At 44.8% G+C, this 19155-nt stretch overlaps 1 protein-coding gene across 1 annotated transcript in view; it reads left to right on the top strand.

Annotated features, from left to right (window-relative positions):
• Window positions 1-238: 238 nt before the first annotated feature.
• Window positions 239-19155, top strand: part of trpc5a (transient receptor potential cation channel, subfamily C, member 5a) — a 109771-nt gene continuing 90854 nt past the window's right edge. Inside the window, exon 1 of the mRNA XM_084344171.1 lies at window positions 239-736. The gene's annotated coding sequence lies outside the window, so the exon portion shown is untranslated. The remainder of the gene's footprint in view (window positions 737-19155) is intronic.

Genomic DNA, 19155 nt, shown 5'->3' on the forward strand with positions numbered 1-19155 from the left:
TGTTGTGGTCCGATCTTGTGTTTTATGTGGAAAATGTGTGTAACTTTGAAACAAACATGCAGTGGACGTGTATATGTGGCATTTTATGTAATAGTTGTTATTGAACAGTGAGGGGATGTGGAGAGAGAGACGCTGCTGCAGTTATCGAGGATCCAGGACGCCCCGCGGGGAGCAGCGCTGGTCCGCAGCTGCACCGTCAGCCTGTCTCCACCCGACAGATCTTCTCCATCACCTGTAGCTTCAGCTCTCACACGGAGACAGACAGAGAGAGAGAGACCGTCCCTCCTCTCCTCAGCAGCAGGATGGAGCTGCAGCATCAGCACCACCAGCTGCACAAGCGTCGCGAGCCGCTCCTCCGTCGTCTCCGTCCAGGTGGCGCGAGGAGGACGAGCTAGAAGAAGAAGAAGGAGGAGGAGGAGGAGGAGGAGACAGGAGGAAGGCGGAGGAGGAAATCCCGCGAGAGAAAAAAAAAAAAGCAGAGAGACAGACACAGAGACGCGCAGAGAGCTCAGAGAGAGCGGACCCGCCGCACGTGAGGCGCGCGAGACCCCCGTGGAGAGGGGACTAATCGTTCATTTGGAGCCGCGAGACGATTCGTTGTGTTTTTATCCGCGCGCACACGGAGAGGAAGAGTCTCCGCGAGGAAGGTGAGCAGCAGCGGCAGCACGGAGCTCTGCGTCCCCGCTGCCTCCCGACAGAGAGCCGGACCCCGCCGCGGAGCCGCGGACTCACACCTGTAAGCTGCTAATTGATTAATTAACTCATCGCAACTGAAAATGAGGCTGACAGCCGGCGGGGAGCGCTCGGTTTGTGCGACCTGTGATCAGGTTAAAACCCCGCTTTTCAATGAAACGTCGGCCATAATGTGGAAGACAGACTTTAATGCTTTAAAGGTGTTTTTTTATCTGGAGGTAAAATGTGTTTGCAGCCGTCGCTTGGTCCTGCGGCTCCTCGGAGGCTCATTCCTGTGTTGTTGTGAGAAATGTTCGCTCCATCCTCCCACATGTCCTGACTCTATCACACCTTCGCAGCACTTGAGCTGGCTGCGCTCAACTGCTTTATCTCCTGCACGCTGTTTTTACCCACAATCCTGCTGGATTGATCAAACTGCAGATGTTTTAATGTGGGTTTTATTGTGATGATGGTGATGATGATGGTGATAATGCTGCTGTAGATGTGGTGAAGCTGCTGCAGGTTGCACGCAGAGGGAGAGGGTTTGGCTGGGAGATGCTTTGGGTGACTGGTGGGTGGTTTATGTATCCTGACTCTATTGACTAATGCTGGAAAAGAGAGGGGGTGCAGAGAAAGTGCGCGTGAGCTTTGTTTGTGCGTGTACATATGTGTGTGCGTGAGAGAGAGAGAGAGGGGCGGGCTGTAGAGTTTGTGTGGGTCTCTGTGGGCTCTGTTCTTTGCGCGTTCGTGCGTTTTGTGCAGTTTTTGCGCGTGTGCGTGCGTGTGTGCGTCCCCCGTGTGTTTATATACACAGACCCGCGTGTGTCTGTGTGCGTGCGTGTGTACGTGAGCGCGCAAAAGAGAGGAAGAAACAAAAATAAGAGAAAAGAGAGAGGATGGATGGAGCTGCAGAGTGTGTGTGTGTGTGTGTGTGTGTGTGTGTGTGTGTGTGTGTGTCTGTGTGTGTCTGTGTGTGTTGGGGTTTTTATGTACGTGCGTGCACGTCAGCGCGCGCTCGCGGGGCCCAAAGGGTTTTCCCTGCATATTAAACCCTTCGTCAGCCCTCTTAAGTGTTTCCCCCTGTCCACCTGAAGCAGAGTACAGTACAGCCTCCTTTTAAATGTCAGCCAAAACATTAAGTTTCTGCTGCTGCCGCAACACACACACACACACACACACACACACACGCAGAGTGTCGGCACAGATGGCAAACAGCAGCTCTCCAACATGAACATCCAGCAGCGGATGAACAATAATTGTGTCTAATTGTATCATGAAATTTTAGTTAATTATAAAACATCATCTCGTCGGCAGTTCGGAAACATTGGCTTTAATTTGAGCTCTCTGCGTCTGTCAGAGGTACCAGGCGTGTTAATGTGAGACAGCAAAGGGTCAGTTAAATAATTTTGATCCTACTAATTAGCACGAGAAATTAAAATCATAATAGTTGCACAATAATGATCAGTTTAGTCATCGTAGGGTTGCTTTGTGAGGCCGATGCAGTCGGATCATGTTCAGATTTTGTTGGATGGAAATGATAAGAAGTGGTTTTACAAACGATCTGTATTTGCAGACGAGGCTCCTAAAATTGTCGATGGCTGAGCTGCCTCGGCGAGAGAGACGCAGACGTAAGTCACCAGTTTCAACCTGTTCTCACTCCCAACACTACAAATACAGCTGCCTCAGTGGCCATACACCTCTAAGTATGACTAAACCTAACCGAGTAGTTTGGTGGCTAAACCTAACAAGTAGTTTGGTGGCTAAACCTGACCGAGTAGTTTGGTGGCTAAACCTAACCGAGTAGTTTTGGTGGCTAAACCTAACAAGTAGTTTTGGTGGCTAAACCTGACCGAGTAGTTTTGGTGGCTAAACCTAACCGAGTAGTTTGGTGGCTAAACCTAACCGAGTAGTTTGGTGGCTAAACCTAACAAGTAGTTTTGGTGGCTAAACCTAACAAGTAGTTTTGGTGGCTAAACCTAACCGAGTAGTTTTGGTGGCTAAACCTGACCGAGTAGTTTTGGTGGCTAAACCTAACCGAGTAGTTTGGTGGCTAAACCTAACCGAGTAGTTTGGTGGCTAAACCTAACAAGTAGTTTTGGTGGCTAAACCTAACAAGTAGTTTGGTGGCTAAACCTAACCGAGTAGTTTGGTGGCTAAACCTAACAAGTAGTTTTGGTGGCTAAACCTAACAAGTAGTTTTGGTGGCTAAACCTAACAAGTAGTTTTGGTGGCTAAACCTAACAAGTAGTTTGGTGGCTAAACCTAACCGAGTAGTTTGGTGGCTAAACCTAACAAGTAGTTTTGGTGGCTAAACCTAACAAGTAGTTTGGTGGCTAAACCTAACAAGTAGTTTTGGTGGCTAAACCTAACCGAGTAGTTTGGTGGCTAAACCTAACAAGTAGTTTGGTGGCTAAACCTAACCGAGTAGTTTGGTGGCTAAACCTAACCGAGTAGTTTGGTGGCTAAACCTAACCAAACTGCAATTTTATTATTACAAAACAATAATAATGACATTGTTACAAAATATCTACTTCTTCCAGCTTCCTAAATCTGAGGATTTACTGTGTTATACAATTTTCCTGAATGTCTTTGGGCTCAGCAGCACTTGATGTTTGGGGCCAGTACCTATTCCAATAAAAGGGAGTGATTAACTTTCCACATCAATAGAGCAACATTATTCTCATTCGCACAGAATACAGACATAAACAGACCTCTGTTTTAATGATCCCTCAAAATTTTCATATCAATCACTTGTGATAAAGTTCTGCCATTTTGAATTTTTCGATGCCGCATCTGAAAATGACAAAGAAATACAAAGATGAAAATGAAAGTGGACTTGTGGACGAGGCTCTGTGGACGGACCACATGGTGAGCGGGACACTGGTTCTCCGGCTTAGATGGTTACATATGGCCTCTAAATATACGGTCGCTGTAATGGATGGACCGTCAGTGAAAGGGTTGAAGACGTAATCATGGGCTCTTTGAACATTCTTCACCCTAAAAAGCTAATTGGAAAATTGTGGATAGATCTGGCGATATTGAAAATAATTAGATGCGACCCTGATCAACAAAACAACTGCTTTGTGAGGCACAAACCCTGACTAATGAGGACACACGGCGTACAGTTCACCACTGACGGGACCAGACAGTCAATATCTTCATGCGCCTTCATATTCTCTCACCATCTCCCAAGACATTAAGTGTCAGTATTTTTCTTGTTTTTCAAGCATCCATGTTTGTTCTGATGGTGTTGATTGCGTAACAGATCACACTTCAGTGAACCCCCGTCCCTCTTTCTCATCTTTTCTTGAGCTCCGTCCAAACGTTACCTCAGCAGCTGCAGAGACGGATGAAACATGCAGCGAGTGCCAATCCGACTGATTATGAAGGCATGTTTGTGTGCCGTCTTCATCCTAAAGCACATTAACCATAATAAAAAGTGGATTTATGTTCTGTAGGATCTCGCGAAACAATATACCAGGGCTGCAACTAATGATCATCTTCATTTTCTGTTCATCTGTTGATCATTTTCTTGATTAATTGATTGTTTTGTTTTGTCCACAACCCAAAGATATTCAAAAAGAAACCAGAACATATTTACATTAAGGAAGCTGGAATTTAATAGATGACAAGCAACTGATTAATGGTTGCAGCTCTGCAATACAACAGTCAAGACGAGGAATAAGGGATAAGAGATAAAAAGTGATGAAACTGAATAAAACTGGAGCATCCAAAGAGAGAGAGAGCTTCAACGTGAATGTTTGCTTAAAAACGGGGTTCAGCAGCAGACAGAGGATTAGCTCTGTGGACTGAGGAGAGGAGACAGAGCTTCACACTGAGCAGGAAGTCAGACGGGAGAGAAAAGTGGATCATACCTGAGATTTAAAAGTCTCCGGTATCAGCTGATCCTCAGCGGTTCGTACCGAGCGAGTGACGTCTCTGCAGCTGCCCGTAGTCCGACTTTATGTTTGCATCACTGCACTGTTGAACATTAACAGCAGATGGCTGCAGCTTCACTGTTGATCTGAGGTATAGAGATGTGAAGTGGGAGCACCTGGAGCCCAGCATGTGTGTCGTATGTGGTTATGGTACACTGTGTATCCTTTAAACTCGGACAGGATGATTTTTTTTTTTGTGTTTTCTGATTATCCACCGCCTGTTCGTTAACATCTGGTTGAAGCCGCCCTGTGGGGTTTTCTTGTAAACAAGTTATGTTTACATTCAGTTTGAATCACCGCGACACATTGTCTTTGGTTTCTCTACAGTTTTAAGGCTTAGGCGCAGCTACCGAGCCATTTTGGGCAAGACCTAAAATTAATCTGGGGGGCATCAAAACTAAATAACATATTCCAGATGTAATGGTTTGTAGTTAGTCTCTGTTTTATCACGAGGCTGTTTGTGTTGTTTATCTGTTATCTGCTCTGGCTTTTCCAACGTTTTGTCCCAGTAATGGTCCAAAATGATGTCATCTGCATATAAAAAATGCAACAGTACGTACACCCAAGTCTTCCACAAACCTCAGGAAAACACAGGTCGATGCATTTTCTTCCTCATCAAACATTTGCAAAGCTGATGTCTTTAAAAAAATGTTTTAAATTGTGCATCTTTACAGCCATGTTTCCTAGCTTGCGGTAGTTTTCCCCTTCCCTGTTTTTATTTTTTCTGGCACATTGCTTTGTTGCTTTGCTATCAACTGTCGATCAGAGGGAGAGCGTGATCATCCGACCCGGACTCAGTCGTACAAATATTGCGCCGTTGAAAACTGAGGTCACTGAGACCTCCTCAGAGGGTTTTGTTGTGCCGTCGTAACATTATGACACCTGAGAAGTCAACATTTCAGAAACAGATCGTTTACACATTTAAAAGTGCGAGTGTCTTCTTTAATCTTTAGTAGTAAGCATTAAAGGGTCCCATATTGTGCTCATTTTCAGGTTCAGGCCTTTACTTTGGGTGTCCACTAGATAATGTTCACATACTTTAATGTCTGCTCTGATTGGTCGGCTCTCACAGGCCCGAGCAGACACCACCTACCGTGTTACCACATCCGCTCTGACAGTGTTTTTTGGGGGCGGTGACCGTATAGTTGTGACATCACAAACGTCCAGAAGTCCTGACGGCTCGTTTAAAGGCACAGTTCTGTATTTGTCTTTGTGGATTTAAACATATTGATACTTTCGCAGTATTTATTCACCTAAAGACAAGGAAATCTCACTTCCTGTCATATGGGAAGCACACATTTCCTTCCTTCCCTTTGGCTTTTGGCCTGTTGGTGTTTTCGTGGATTACTAAGTACACAGCTTTAGATAAACTGGCAGCAGGTGTTTGCGTTGCTGCACACTGATGTGTCCTCCTGTGATCAGCTGCAGGTTTTTCGAGCCGACAGAAACTTTCAAATCCTTTTTTTGTCTTTTTTCGGTTTGTGATTCTGCTCGGCTGACCTGAGTGGGCGAGGACTTTTTTTTTTTTTTTTTAACTATCACAAGCCTCTCTCTCTTACTCTCTCTCTGTTTCCAGCGCTCCTCTCTTCCTCTCTCCATCTTTCTTCCTCCTCCACTCTTTATTTTCCCAGTGAGATGGATGGAGGGAGGGAGAGGTGCTCGGCTTCTGATTGTTTTGTGCAGCAGAGTGAAACAGTCGGTGCACTTCATCCCACCGTGGACGCTCCTCTCTCTATTTTCTAACTCCTTTTCTTTCTCATCGCTCGCTGGTGATCCCTCCATCGTTCCTCTCTTCCCCTACATCCCTCCATCTTTGCCTCCGATCTCCTCCATTTATTTCTCATCTTCTCCTCCTCCTCTTCTAACGTCTCTCCCTCTGCTCCTCGTTCTCCTCTCATCGCTCCACTCGTCGTCGAGTGTCTCGTCCTTCTCACGCAACCTCCTCCTCCTCCTCCTCCTCCTTCCACTCGTCTCCCTTCTTGATTTTCTATTCCTGTTCTTGAGATCTCCTCCCTCCCTCTCCTCTTTCCTTCCCTCTCTCACATCTTCTCTCGTCTCTGCTCTACGTTTTCTGTTCGACCTCCTCCTGTCTCACCAGCCTCATTCTTCACATCTCCTCTTTTCTCCCTCACCCCTTTCCTTCTTTTGCCTCTTCTCTCCTCTTGTTTACTTTCCTTTGCTTTCCTCTTCCTCTTCTCATTTCTCTTTCCTTATTTCCTCCTATCATGTTGCTTACTCTTCTTCCCTCCTTTCATCTGGTTTCCTCTCCACTTTTTTCCTCTTATTTCCTTTCACCTCATCTCCTCTTTATTTTCATATCTTCCATTATTTCTCTTTGTTTCCTTGCATCCTCCCCTTGTCTCATCTCCTCTCACCTTCCCTTGTTTCCTCTCATCTTGTCATTATGACTTCCTAACCTTCTCCCCTTTCCTCCCTTCCTTTATTCTCTCCTCTTCTTTTGCTTCCTCTCATCTCCCTCTGTCCTTTCCTCCTTTTCCATCTCCTTGTCTCCTCTCCTCTCCTCTTCTTGCTTCCTTTTCCTCTTACTCCTCTCTTCTTCTCGTGTGCTGTCCTCTCATCTCCTCTCCTAGCAGCGTCACCTTGTCTCATCTCCTCACATCTTCTTATTTCCTTTCCTCTCCTTCCTTGTTCTTCTCACCTCATCCCGTCTCCTTGACTCCTCTCCCTCCTGGTTCTCCCTTTTCTCTCCATCATCCCCTCATCTTCTCTCCATTCCTCCTTCTTCACCACCTTGTCTCCTATCCTCTCTACCCATTTCCCTCTCCTTCTTCCTGACAATGTCTCCTTTCCTTGTCTCCTCTCCTTCTCTCTGTCTTCTGCTCTACTCCGGTTTCTTGACCATGTCTCCTCTCATCTTCTCTTGTCTCCTTCTCTCCCCTTATTTCCTTTTTGTTCCTTTACTCTTGCATCCTTCTCTCTCTCCTCTCCTCTACAATGAGCCTCTCAGGAGGCAATTGAAAGGCAAATGATTGCAACCTATATCACCATAGATCACACACACACACACACACACACACACAGAGACACACACACACACACACACACACACACACACACACACACACACACACACACAGATGTGAGCTTGACTAACAGTGATGTATACTGTAGTTAGAGAGGCAGCACGAGAGCTGCTCTGTGTTATAAACACTCTGTCTTTCACACACACACACACACACACACACACACACACACACACACACACACACACACACACACACAGAGCTAATGCAGTTGTTTTGATGGCACAGGAAGTGGTAGCTATTAATCAGTGAGTTACGTCACTGATCACTCTGAACACACACACACACACACACACACACTTACACACACTGCCTCCCTCTGTCATACATGCTTTATTAGCTTATTAGCTGAGAAGACACACACACACACACACACACACACACAACCTCGGCACAGTCGGTAGTAGAGTCGTAACAGCAGCATTGATGTGATAAAACCTGTCTGCTAATGAGCTGGAGGACACACACACACACACACACGGACACGTCGTCCATCTTGTTTTTGTGTTTGCGTTGCGTCCAGGTGAATGTTGTGTGATGAAGTTAGTGGAGCAGCAGTGACAGAGATGAGCTCCAGTCGCACACAGACTCGTTGCTGCAGGCGCAGCTGCTCAACAACACACTGGATGAGCTGCGGCCGTGTTGTCGGGCTGCGTCTGCAACTGGACGATCGTGTAATCAGCAGAAAAAGCCATGAAAAGTTGTTAAGATAGTGCGAGAGGAGAGTGCAGGCAGGCACAGTGCCAAGGGAAAACGATGGCTTTACTGATTTTTTTCCTTTTCTAATCTTTAATATGAGGATTTTTTTATTTGTTTCTCTTTTATATCTTTGCAAACTGAATATCTGTGACATTTAGATTGTTAACATATACATCAGTTTGACTGATGATGAAAATAGTTAGTTTAAGCTCTATTTCTGTTCAATAATAATGTGATTTTCCGTTGACAGCTGATCCAACAACATGTTCACTGATGAGTTATCGCCTCGATCGATCTCAGGGTGAACTGCTGATTAACTACAACACATTTTAAATGATTTACTGCACATCACATCAGTAAAACTCACCATTTTTTGTAGCTATCAAAACATTTTTACAGCATTTTCGTCTCTATATCGAGAGAGCAGAAGCAAAACCATCCAGTCGTGTTCAGGAGTGTGGCGTATCACAGGGATGAGGCGTATTTCTTGGTATTGAACGGTCAAAACAACGCAGCTGACGAAGAGAAGATCAGAGAAACAATCATTGAAAACAAGTTTACACGTTTGCTTTGGATTTTGGGCTGAATCAGAGTCAACTCACAAACATGATGTTGGATGTGAGCTGGCTGTAGTTGTTTGTGATCTTGATGTTGAACCTGTTGCACTGCGGCCGTCTTCTCCCTCATCTCGGCCCCATCGTCTCATTAACACCGGGGCTCGTCTGAGCGGCCGTTGCCTGGAAACATTAGCTAATTAAACCTTTTATCAGGAAGCAGGAGGGACATCAGGATGCTTCCTGGGCTCCGGCGAGAGTTTAGTGGCGTCGTGGCCTTTTTTTTACTGGAACACATGCCGAAGCGGGAAAGGTGAGCTCATGCGAAGCGAAAAGAAAACAATGAAAATGCGCCGCAGAATTAGCAATTAGCAGAGGAAGAGCAGTAACGCTGCTGTTTTCTCCTCATTCTGGTCCCTGAAACTGAAATTGAAATGCAGGAGCTGCTCTCTCGTCACCCTGAGATCCTGCTGTTCTTTGTCTCGGCTGCCTGTCGATAAAGACGCAAATCAAGCGGCGGCGTCCGGCAGCAGCTGCAGCCATTGTTCTCCAAAAGAGCGGCACGATGGGATGACCTCGGGGGTCCTGGTACTTCCCGTTCAGGCAATTAATGAGCCAAAGTTTCTCCACAATCCAGCACAATACGTTGAGTTTTTTGGGCTCGTATTGATTAGGAACTATTATGAATCTTTATGGAGGGTTTTATGGATGTTTTTTTATGGTTTTGTGGATACCACAGCGGTTTCTCATTCCTGCAAATGGAGATAATGGACTTCTGTAATCAGGCTTTCTGTTGGTGACCTGACCATAAAGGAAAATACACTTTCCCGTATCGGATCTGTTGTTGCTGTTTTAAAGACTTCAGCATTAAAATGTCTGACAGTGACTTGTTTTTTTGTTATATTTTGTTGATTTGTGTTCTTAGACCGTCTCAAATGTTTCCAACAATGTTTAAACCAGAGAAATCCACAAGTTTAACGTCTCAACGGGGCCTTTTTTCATTTGGTCGTCTTTTTGCTTTAATCTCTAGAAAGAGAGTCAGACCGTGAGGAGGATAACATGCGTAAACGTAACATGAATCGTTAGCTGCAGTCTTACTTTATATTAAAAACAGTGGACAAATTTCAGCATCATGTGATTAGGATCATTAAAGAATTGAACAAAACAAAAACACTCATAGTCAGAAACTTTGAAGGAAATCTGTGAGTGTTGTTTCAGTTTTAGATGTGAGCAGATGTGAGCAGATGTGAGCAGTTGCATCTTTCTCTCGTCGTGGTAACGTCGAATTAAAAATGTCAGTTATCGTCAGTCACATTGCTCATTTTCTGCTCATAACAGTTTGGTATTAATTGGCGTTTCCTGTTTGTGTAAACTGTCAGTGTGGGTGTCGGCTGAACCTGAACCTCGGGCTGAGCCGCGCAGCTGCACAACACTTCTATTTTTAGAGGAACCGAACAGGTTAACGTCTGTCGGCTCGCTGTCGTTACATCACACACACGACGCTGCTTCTATCAGATCCATCACTGTCACACTTTAATCACACACACACACACTTTGTACTTTCTCACTCCTTTCTCTCACCTCCTCACACACACCTGTAATAACATCATGGAGGGGTGTAATGTCAAATTGTCTGGAGAACGCTGTCTAGACTTCTGATGTGCAGCCTTTGACCCCTGCAGCTTAGTCATCCAGGCTTCGGAGGAAGCGATGCTGTGAGAGAGAGAGAGAGAGAGAGAGAGTCAAAGTCAAAAGAGAGAGACAGCTCCTGAAAGACTGAATGCTCAAGAAATAAGTTGGTGGCGTGATGTTGACGGAGCGAAAAACGACTGAATAATTAACTTTGCAAGACGAACATTGAGCTCGACGTAGTGCTAGCGGAGCGGAGGAGCTAACAGACACAGCAAACTCTTAAAAAAGACTGCAGATCATTTATCTTCATCTCCAGTTGTGTCTCATATTGTACGTCAGCAGATTAAAGATCCATGTTAAAGGTCTAACACACAGTAAACTGCAGCAAAAGAGCAAAATCCATCTGGAAGAATTGAGAAACAATCAGGATCGAAAATCGACTCTGAATCGATCAGAAATCGAAATCTGAATCGTGAGATTGTCAAATAATCACCCCTGTTTCTAATGTTTGACTTGAGTCTTGCACATGAAAAGAGGAGCAGATCTGTCAAGCTGAACATGTCGACCAAAGAAAACTATCGGCCCCGTATAAAGTGTTTCAGTCTCCTTGATTTCTAATAACGGGTATCGGCCCGGTCGACTCCTAGCAACAAGCCTGTTAAACACACAGACCGATAAACGAGATGCACCCACGAACACATCGATGAACACACACATCAGCTCAGCAGGAGAACGAATATTGGCTGCCGATACGTCCACACGTCGGCCGGTCGATGTTCAGGTTCATCGGGGTCGATGTGAAGAGGAGACGACGTCCTCTAGGTCGCCTGCCTCCTGAGCTGCATCCCCATGAGAAGCACAGGGAGGCTGCTGGTGTTCAACATGACTCCTTCTGATCACATCACAGGTTCAAGCTGATCCTTTCAATCTGCATCTAAGCAGAGCAGCAGGTGTGACGTCGGCAGGTTTTTCCATCCTCGAGCTCTTAAACCTGCTTGTTGTCCGTCACTTTGGTTAAACATGAACATTAAACTTGATGTTCGGCGTTTTACAGCCTCGCTCGTAATTTTTTATTATCGTAATGGAAAGATGTTTCTAAACTTTCAAACAGCGTTGGTTCCTGCAGCTCTGCTGGTCGTCTGTATAATCTGATGAACACACACTTTCCTCTCTCTCCTCTCTTTTCTTTGTTTTCCTCGGTGACCTCTGTGCCTCCCTCATTTTTCTAACAGCTGGCCTTTTACAGTTCCTCCATTACAGCAAGTCCGGTCTAATGGGATCAATGCTTTGAATATCACAGAGCTCTTTTGTGCCCCGTTATGTAACCGAGAAAATGAGATTTACTCTGAAATTCGCCAGCAGACCCCCGACTCACTTCCTCCGTCTCTTTCTTCAGACACAAGGCAACTGAAAGTGCTCAACAGGGCGTAAAACACATTTATAAGACCTTAAAAACAAAACATTGAAGTTAAAAATAGAGAAAGAAGCTGAAATAATAAGTTAATTCTGTTCTGTTATTAAGTTTAAAAGAGACAAGACAATAAAAGTTATGGTGCAGTTCAAGATATCGATCGAAGCCTTAAAGTAGCTTGCGGCAAACAAAAAGGTTTTCAGCCTCGATTTAAAAGACGCGAGTTGGATCAGACCTCAGAGTGTCTTCAATCTGTGTTTTTATATCATCCCCAGATTTACTGTGTTTTGTGCCAAAAGTGGGAAAATGTAGGAACTGATTTTAAATGGAGAAACTATCTGCGAGGGAACACTTTGTCTTTCTCTTCCAACACATCAAATAACAACATGAAAACAATGTGACAAAGTGAAATGAGTCTTTTCTGGTGGGTTTCATCTCATTGTGTAGCTGTCCGGCCCACGACATCACTCTTACTCTGCTCGTAGCAGCAGAGAAAAGCCAAACAGCAGAGATGGTGAGATTGAATTATATATTGGTGATCGACTATTTGTCTGTTTTAGCGTCTCTTGGTATTTTTTCTGGACTATAGGACCATTTATCCTCAGTTTATGTCTCTATCTTTAACTTTTACTGGGTGTTTTTAGTATTTTGTTCTGAGATATGTTTGGTTTTAAACGTCGCAGTCTCACTCTGACTTTTTACGTAAGTCTTAAACGTATGTTGAACGTGTTCGTGGACGCAGCTTGGAGGGAAGCCCAGTCCGAGCCTTCTACATGTGGGACATTCAAGCGAGACCAGAACCAACTTTGTTTTGTTGACTCAAGAGTAGGGGTCGACCGGTGCGGCTTTTTCAGGGCCGATACTGATACTGATTATTACAAAAACAAGGAGGCCGTTAACCGTTAAATGACTGTGATTTAACGTAACTGTTAAATCACACCGGACTGTGTTTAAGAATAGAAACCAAACATCCCAACGTCTTAACATGCTAATTGTTAGCATTCAGCTCAAAGCACGGCTGACCACAAGTACCTTAGGCCGAGCAGACGTCCTAAAATGGCCACCTTGATTTCAGTTAACGGCTCGTCCTCTCCTGCAGCTTCACCCTCAGGACAAACTTTATTTGTGTGCGTGTTTGAGAAAAAGTTCAGCTCATTAGACGTTATTTTGTCCCCCTCGAGGATAAAAGCTCATCATCCTCCTGCAGTTTTGGGCCTCAGGTGCTGCAGATGTAGAGCAACAGTCACCACATTCTGCCACATGATCCTCTTAAGTGCACGGCCCTCTATTGACTCCCAGCCCGACATGTTTAAACCTAATACACAACCCCAATCCATTAACCCACCCGGCGGCGGGACAATGAGTGTCTCGTTGTCCAAATGAAGCAATTTATTTTAGGCTTAATGTGCAGGGAAAGCAGTCATCCATGATTTGACGAACAATGAGCGCAGGGGCCATTACAAAAAAACACAGCAATTACTTTTAGAGATAATGGGCCGGATTAGATTTGTATGTGTGGAGGAGAGCAGCGGCGTACCTGTCGTCTCCGGTCTGTCCGTCTGCGTCCTGTTTACTGTGGACGTCTATTAGTGTGTTTATTCTGCGTGCACGTGTTATCTCGTCGTGTGTGTAATTGCAGCCGGTTTGGCGCTCCAACGGCGACAGTACGGGATAATAATCGTCGTTTTTCTCCGACTTTAACGTACCGTCACTGACAGCCAAGCCCGAGAAGAAGAACGAGAGAAAAGGTGACGTTTGACACCACGTCCTCGTTAAAAAAATGGTGTTTAAGAAGGGAAAATGACACCTTCACTTATAAGTTTACAGATATTTTGGGGGAAAGAGAGCAGCGGTGTCGGAAGAGGACAGATGTGTTTGCAAATTGACAATCAAATTTCAAGCGAGAGAGATTCAGACCGCTGGAGGAGGTGAGAGGGAGAGCGACACAAAGGCGACTCGTATCAAAACGTAGGCAGGTTGAAAATTAACATGAAAGGACAGAGCCAGAGGGGACGAGAGAGAGGGAGAGAGAGAGGGAGAGAGAGGGAGAGAGAGAGGGAGAGAGAGAGGGAGAGAGAGAGGGAGAGAGAGGGAGAGAGAGAGGGAGAGAGAGAGGGAGAGAGAGAGGGAGAGAGAGGGTCAGAAATACAAATGAGGCCAAATGTGGAGAAAAGAGACGAGAGCGTTTCTGTAAGTGAGATGTTTAACCTGCAGCTACACCCACAGAGCTGCTCAGAGCCACAGCCTTCGTAGCTCATGTCGCCTGAGACGTTGATCTTCACAAAAACAGAGGGTTGCAGGTTTGATTCCTGTCGAAGTGAGCCTCTTCAATGCCACTAATCTGAAGTCAAGGTGGCGATGTGTTGAAGTTCACAGCAGGGCTGCATCTAACGATTATTTTCAGGATTAGTCTGCGAATTGTCTGTAAAATGTCCAACAGTCTGAACAACAGTCCGAAACCCAAAGACCTAAAGTCATTTACCGTTGTGAGCGACAAAGACGAGCAGCAAATCCTCACATTTAAGAAGCTGCAAGCAGGACGAGAGATTTTGGCTCAAAAAATGATGAATGTGTCGATTAACAAACCAGTAGGCAATTTATATTTTTCATACGAGTAATTAATTTATCATCTAATCGCTGCAGATCTAGTTCATCTTAATTTATAATCGATTAATCTGTGAACAGTCTAAGTGTTTACAGATGTCTCCTTTTGTCTAACTCGTCTAAAAAGCAAAAATATTCATTGATCTCTATCAGGGGTGTCACTGCTTCCATTTTCAATTTAACATGTTGGCTCTCATCAGAGCGTTGGCAACTCTCCTTTACATTTTATTATTCTTTAAAAAGATGTAATTTTACAACGACAGTTTGACTTTATCCTGTTTGGCTTTTAGACAAGTTGAAATAATATTCATAGAAAAAAAAAGACTCCAGCCTTCAGAGATTTGACAATAAACAACAAAAGATAGAAAAGTTTGGTTTCTGAGATCTGTCCAGAGTAAGCGCTCTTCTCAAGCTATTCAATAAAGGATCTGTGAAACATCTGCAGTGCTGTCTGAGTTTCCTCGGCTGCCGGTCAGCTGATCTTCGGTGAATTTCAGTGCAATGCAGACGGTGAAGAGCATCGAAGGAAGTGCACTTTTATTAATAATGGTTCAGCGTTATTATTATTAAGCAGTTTTCTTTGTTCAGTTTGATCTCTTCCTTGTAAACGTGTCTCTGTGAGTGTAAAATGTCCTTGAGCAAGGCACGTCCACCGCAGTCTGTGCCCGGCTGCCTGAGCTACTCGGTGTTCCCTGCGATAATGAAGGTTTACACACCGAAGTGAAAGATGGCTCTCATTAGTACGCGGCCGCAGCGTCTCCATCGCAGTACCGACCCGTAGCAGTGAGATCAATAAGCCGGAGCGTCTGGAAAGCAGCATTAAACTCGGCTCAGTCTTCAGGTCTGCGGAGGGATTTATCACGGAAAACAATCTAAATCTCTGCGCTTAGGCTCCGCCGTCCTCCACCGCCATTTAAAGAGGCTTACGCCGAAAATCAGTCAACGGCGCCGGCTTCTCCGCGGGACGGGAGGTTTAGGGAGAGTAATGCCGCCACATAACAACCCGTGAGGAGCGGGAGCTTATTTGAAAAATCTTTATTTATCCAATTCAGGGCTTCACCTGCACACGCAGCCTCAGATCTGCTTCGTATTCAGACGCCGAGCAGCTTGACAGGTGTCACTCAGTCATTTTTTCTACTTTCATCCCGGCTCCTTCAAGCGTACACATGTTGTCGTGTCTCCCTGAGGATGAGACTTTCCTATAAAACAACCCTCCACTGAGACGTCGAGGTGGTTTTAAGTGAACTGTGGCCCCGAACGTCGACAGACCGTCACTGTGATGACTGCACGACACTTATTGGACAGAAGTGGACGCTACCAGACGTTTTTTGTGGCGTCGTAATCTATTTTTATTTTATCAGTCAGGGTGTCATTCTAGTAATCAATGAGTTATAAAACTTCACTTCTCCTTGTGATATATTAGCCTCATCATCCATCCTTTTTTATAATTTCCTCCTGTTGTGTTCTCTTGTTTGAAATTGATCAGTTGATTAGTGGAGGTGGAAAACTGCCCAGAGTTTGCTGTCCTGATGCATTTAGAGCTGCGGTGATTAGAGAAACTGGCTATTGATTAAAATGAATATGCAACTTTTTACGATAATTCATTGAGTGTAATTGTTGAAGAAGCAGTGCACAATATTACAGCTTCACAGATGTGAGAATGTGCTGTTTTTTCTCTGCTTAAAAGACGGTGAACTGATCATCTTTCGACTGTTAGTCAGACAAAACCAGCCCGTTCTCACTCCCAACGCCTCAAACAAGTAACCTTAGATGGGTTAGTAAGCTAACCGAGTAGCTTTAGTTTATCTCTGAACTCTGACTGTTCACGGTGACGTCCTCAGACGTCTTGTTTCGCTGACAAACGATATAAACGAATAAACCTAAAGAGTCAGTTTAAGATTCATGACAGAAATCCAGAGAAACCAAGAAGCAGAACTGGAGCTGGTGGATCTCTGGCACATTTGCTTGATATATTACTTTAATTTCCTGTAATTGTTGGTGATTTATTTTCTGTCTGTGAACTAATTGTTTCACCTCCACGGTGAATAAGCACAGGCTCATGCATCATGCTGTAATCTATGCTTTTAGATATATAGTGTCATCTTCAGGAGGTTCGGTGTGAAACAGAGTGGCTCTGGTGTTTGGAGGAGATCTCCCCGAAGTCACAGCAGAGTCGTCTTTCATGGAGAGAGTCTCCGAGCCGCTCCGTCTCCACTTTCATCTCCTGCGCCTGTCGCATTGTCTCTTCTGCTTCTCACCCATCTTCTCACCTATGAGTGTGTGTGTGTGTGTGTGTGTGTGTGTGTGTGTGTGTGTGTGTCCCTACATGGCCTGTCTCATCATTTCCCATCTCCCTCACTATATATCTCCGTCTCTCCCCTCTCTCCCTCCCTCGGCTGTCTCCTCCTGGCCGTCTGCAGCCTGCAAATAGGATTAAAAATTAACACTCAGCTTGTGTGTGTGTGTGTGTGTGTGTGTGTGTGTGTGTGTGTGTGTGTGTGTGTGTGTGTGTGTGTGAACAGAGGGAGGATGGGCCTCTGAAGTCATTGTTGTTTATCACATTTAATGGTTTGTCTTTGCACACTATTTACCACCTGATTTCACCGTCACTGCAGAGACGCTTCATCTTCTGCCTATCATGAGCGCGTCTCCTCTTGAGTTCATGAACTCACGTCCACCGATGTTTTGGCCTCTCTGGGGATCCGTAGCACGATTTTTTTAAGCTTGAAAATCCACTCTGGACATGACATTTCGAGTGAATGTATAAGTGGGAGAGTCTGAGGCCGTCTGCAGTTAAATCACTCCTATCAACATGTTTTTAAGGATTTTGTTTGCAGTCTGCAACGATGCAGACTCGCACGGCGATGCACGTTAGACTCGATAACCGTCCTTCTCTTCTTTAGTTGTTGCACACTTTCACTTCACTGTAACCTAAAGTGCTTTGGAGGAAATGTGTGAAGTAAAACACAACTTTAAACACAGGATACCGAACATATTATTGAAGGAGCATGAACTTAATCTTTAAGAAACAAAACCCAAATCATTTTACATGGTTCAAATTTAATAACATCACTGAAAAAGGACGCTTAACACAAGGACATATCCGTAGCGTGCCATTTTGTGACCTTAAACCAGCCCCGCCGAGAGTAACAGGAGCATTAATCTATTATATTTCTTTATTTCCTCATTTACAGAACCTAAAAGTTTGTCCATGACACATCCACAGTTGATCTCACCTGATGATAAAAGCATGAACACACGCCCACATTGGCAAACGTCTTCTCCATTGTGTGAGTGAATGGAAGGTGACTTTAGTTGTGTAGCTGTCGGTCTTCTTTATGTCTCCCCATACATCCTCCGTCTTTATCGCCTCTGACAGGGAGAAAGCCTCACGTTCACCTTGCCGTCGACTTCCTGTAAGCGTCTCTCAAAGAAAAGAGTTTGTGTCGGAGGTATCGAGCAGCAGGCCGTGTTGGACAGACGGACTGTGAAGCGGGACTGTCGGAGGGTTTTCTCCTCGGCTTCAGAGGGAACATCAGCGCCGCGGGGACGCTGGCAGGCCGACAGGGTGTTAACACAGCCGCTGTACCCGAGAGGCTCTGCTTTACATTTGACTCATTTAGCTGCGAGACTAATTCGCACAGACGCACAGACAGCGAGGCTTCGTCAAGGACCCTCGACGGGAAACGCGAGCCGCTCCTGGGATTAAATCAAAGACCTCGAAACCTATTTTCTTAATCAGTTTCTTGTGATCATAAAATGGGTCGTGTTAGAAAACAAACTTGATAAGATTTCTGTGTCTGTGCACGTCTCGCTGGACAAAGATGGAGTCTGTCTGAAATCATCTTCGTAATCGAACTGTTGCATTTGTAATAATTGTTTCTCACGCAGCTTGAAGTCCTGACGACCTCTGCGGACGGTAAAGAACCGACTGAGGACGTCAGTAATTTGATTGTGCTGATGCACATCGAAGCTTTTAGCCACAATCTGAACAGTAAAACATTTTAAACCTGATTAACGAGGACTCGAGCAGCTCCGCTGTACTTCTTCATTATTCTTTCTGTAGTTGTTGGCACCAGATGCTGCTGAAATGACTCTCTCCTTCTTTATTGATTATTTTATATTCAGTTTGAGTGGTTTTGTTCGTTTTTTGCCTTTTCCCGAATCCTATTACTGCCGCTCCCACAACAGCACAGTTATTCTTCGGGGATCAATACGATCTAATCTAATCTGAAGAGAGATGTCGCTCTGGTTATGCAGCGAGACACCAGGTTGTTCACGAAACACCAGATGTTGATCGAAAGTACACCAGAAACACAACGTTACACAGCCGCGAAAAGAGGACAACGTCATTTTTTTGCCTCCAGGAGTTTGTAAAAAGTCTGTTCACCAAAGTTTTTAACCGTTTTAAAAGTTTTCACACGGACTCTTCTTGGAAACTAATCTGTTGTTGAACCATTTGGAGGACAGACGTGGTTTGGGGCTCTCCTGAAAGGTAACAGTCAGAAGCTCTGTAAGTACATCTGTCCACATCATATAGTCTCACATGGTCCAAGTTCAAATTTAATAAGAATATCACTGAAAATGAACACTTAACACAT

Source organism: Pagrus pagrus (assembly GCF_965226575.1).
Source record: "Pagrus pagrus genome assembly, chromosome: 22".
In the NCBI taxonomy this organism is placed as follows: domain Eukaryota; kingdom Metazoa; phylum Chordata; class Actinopteri; order Spariformes; family Sparidae; genus Pagrus; species Pagrus pagrus.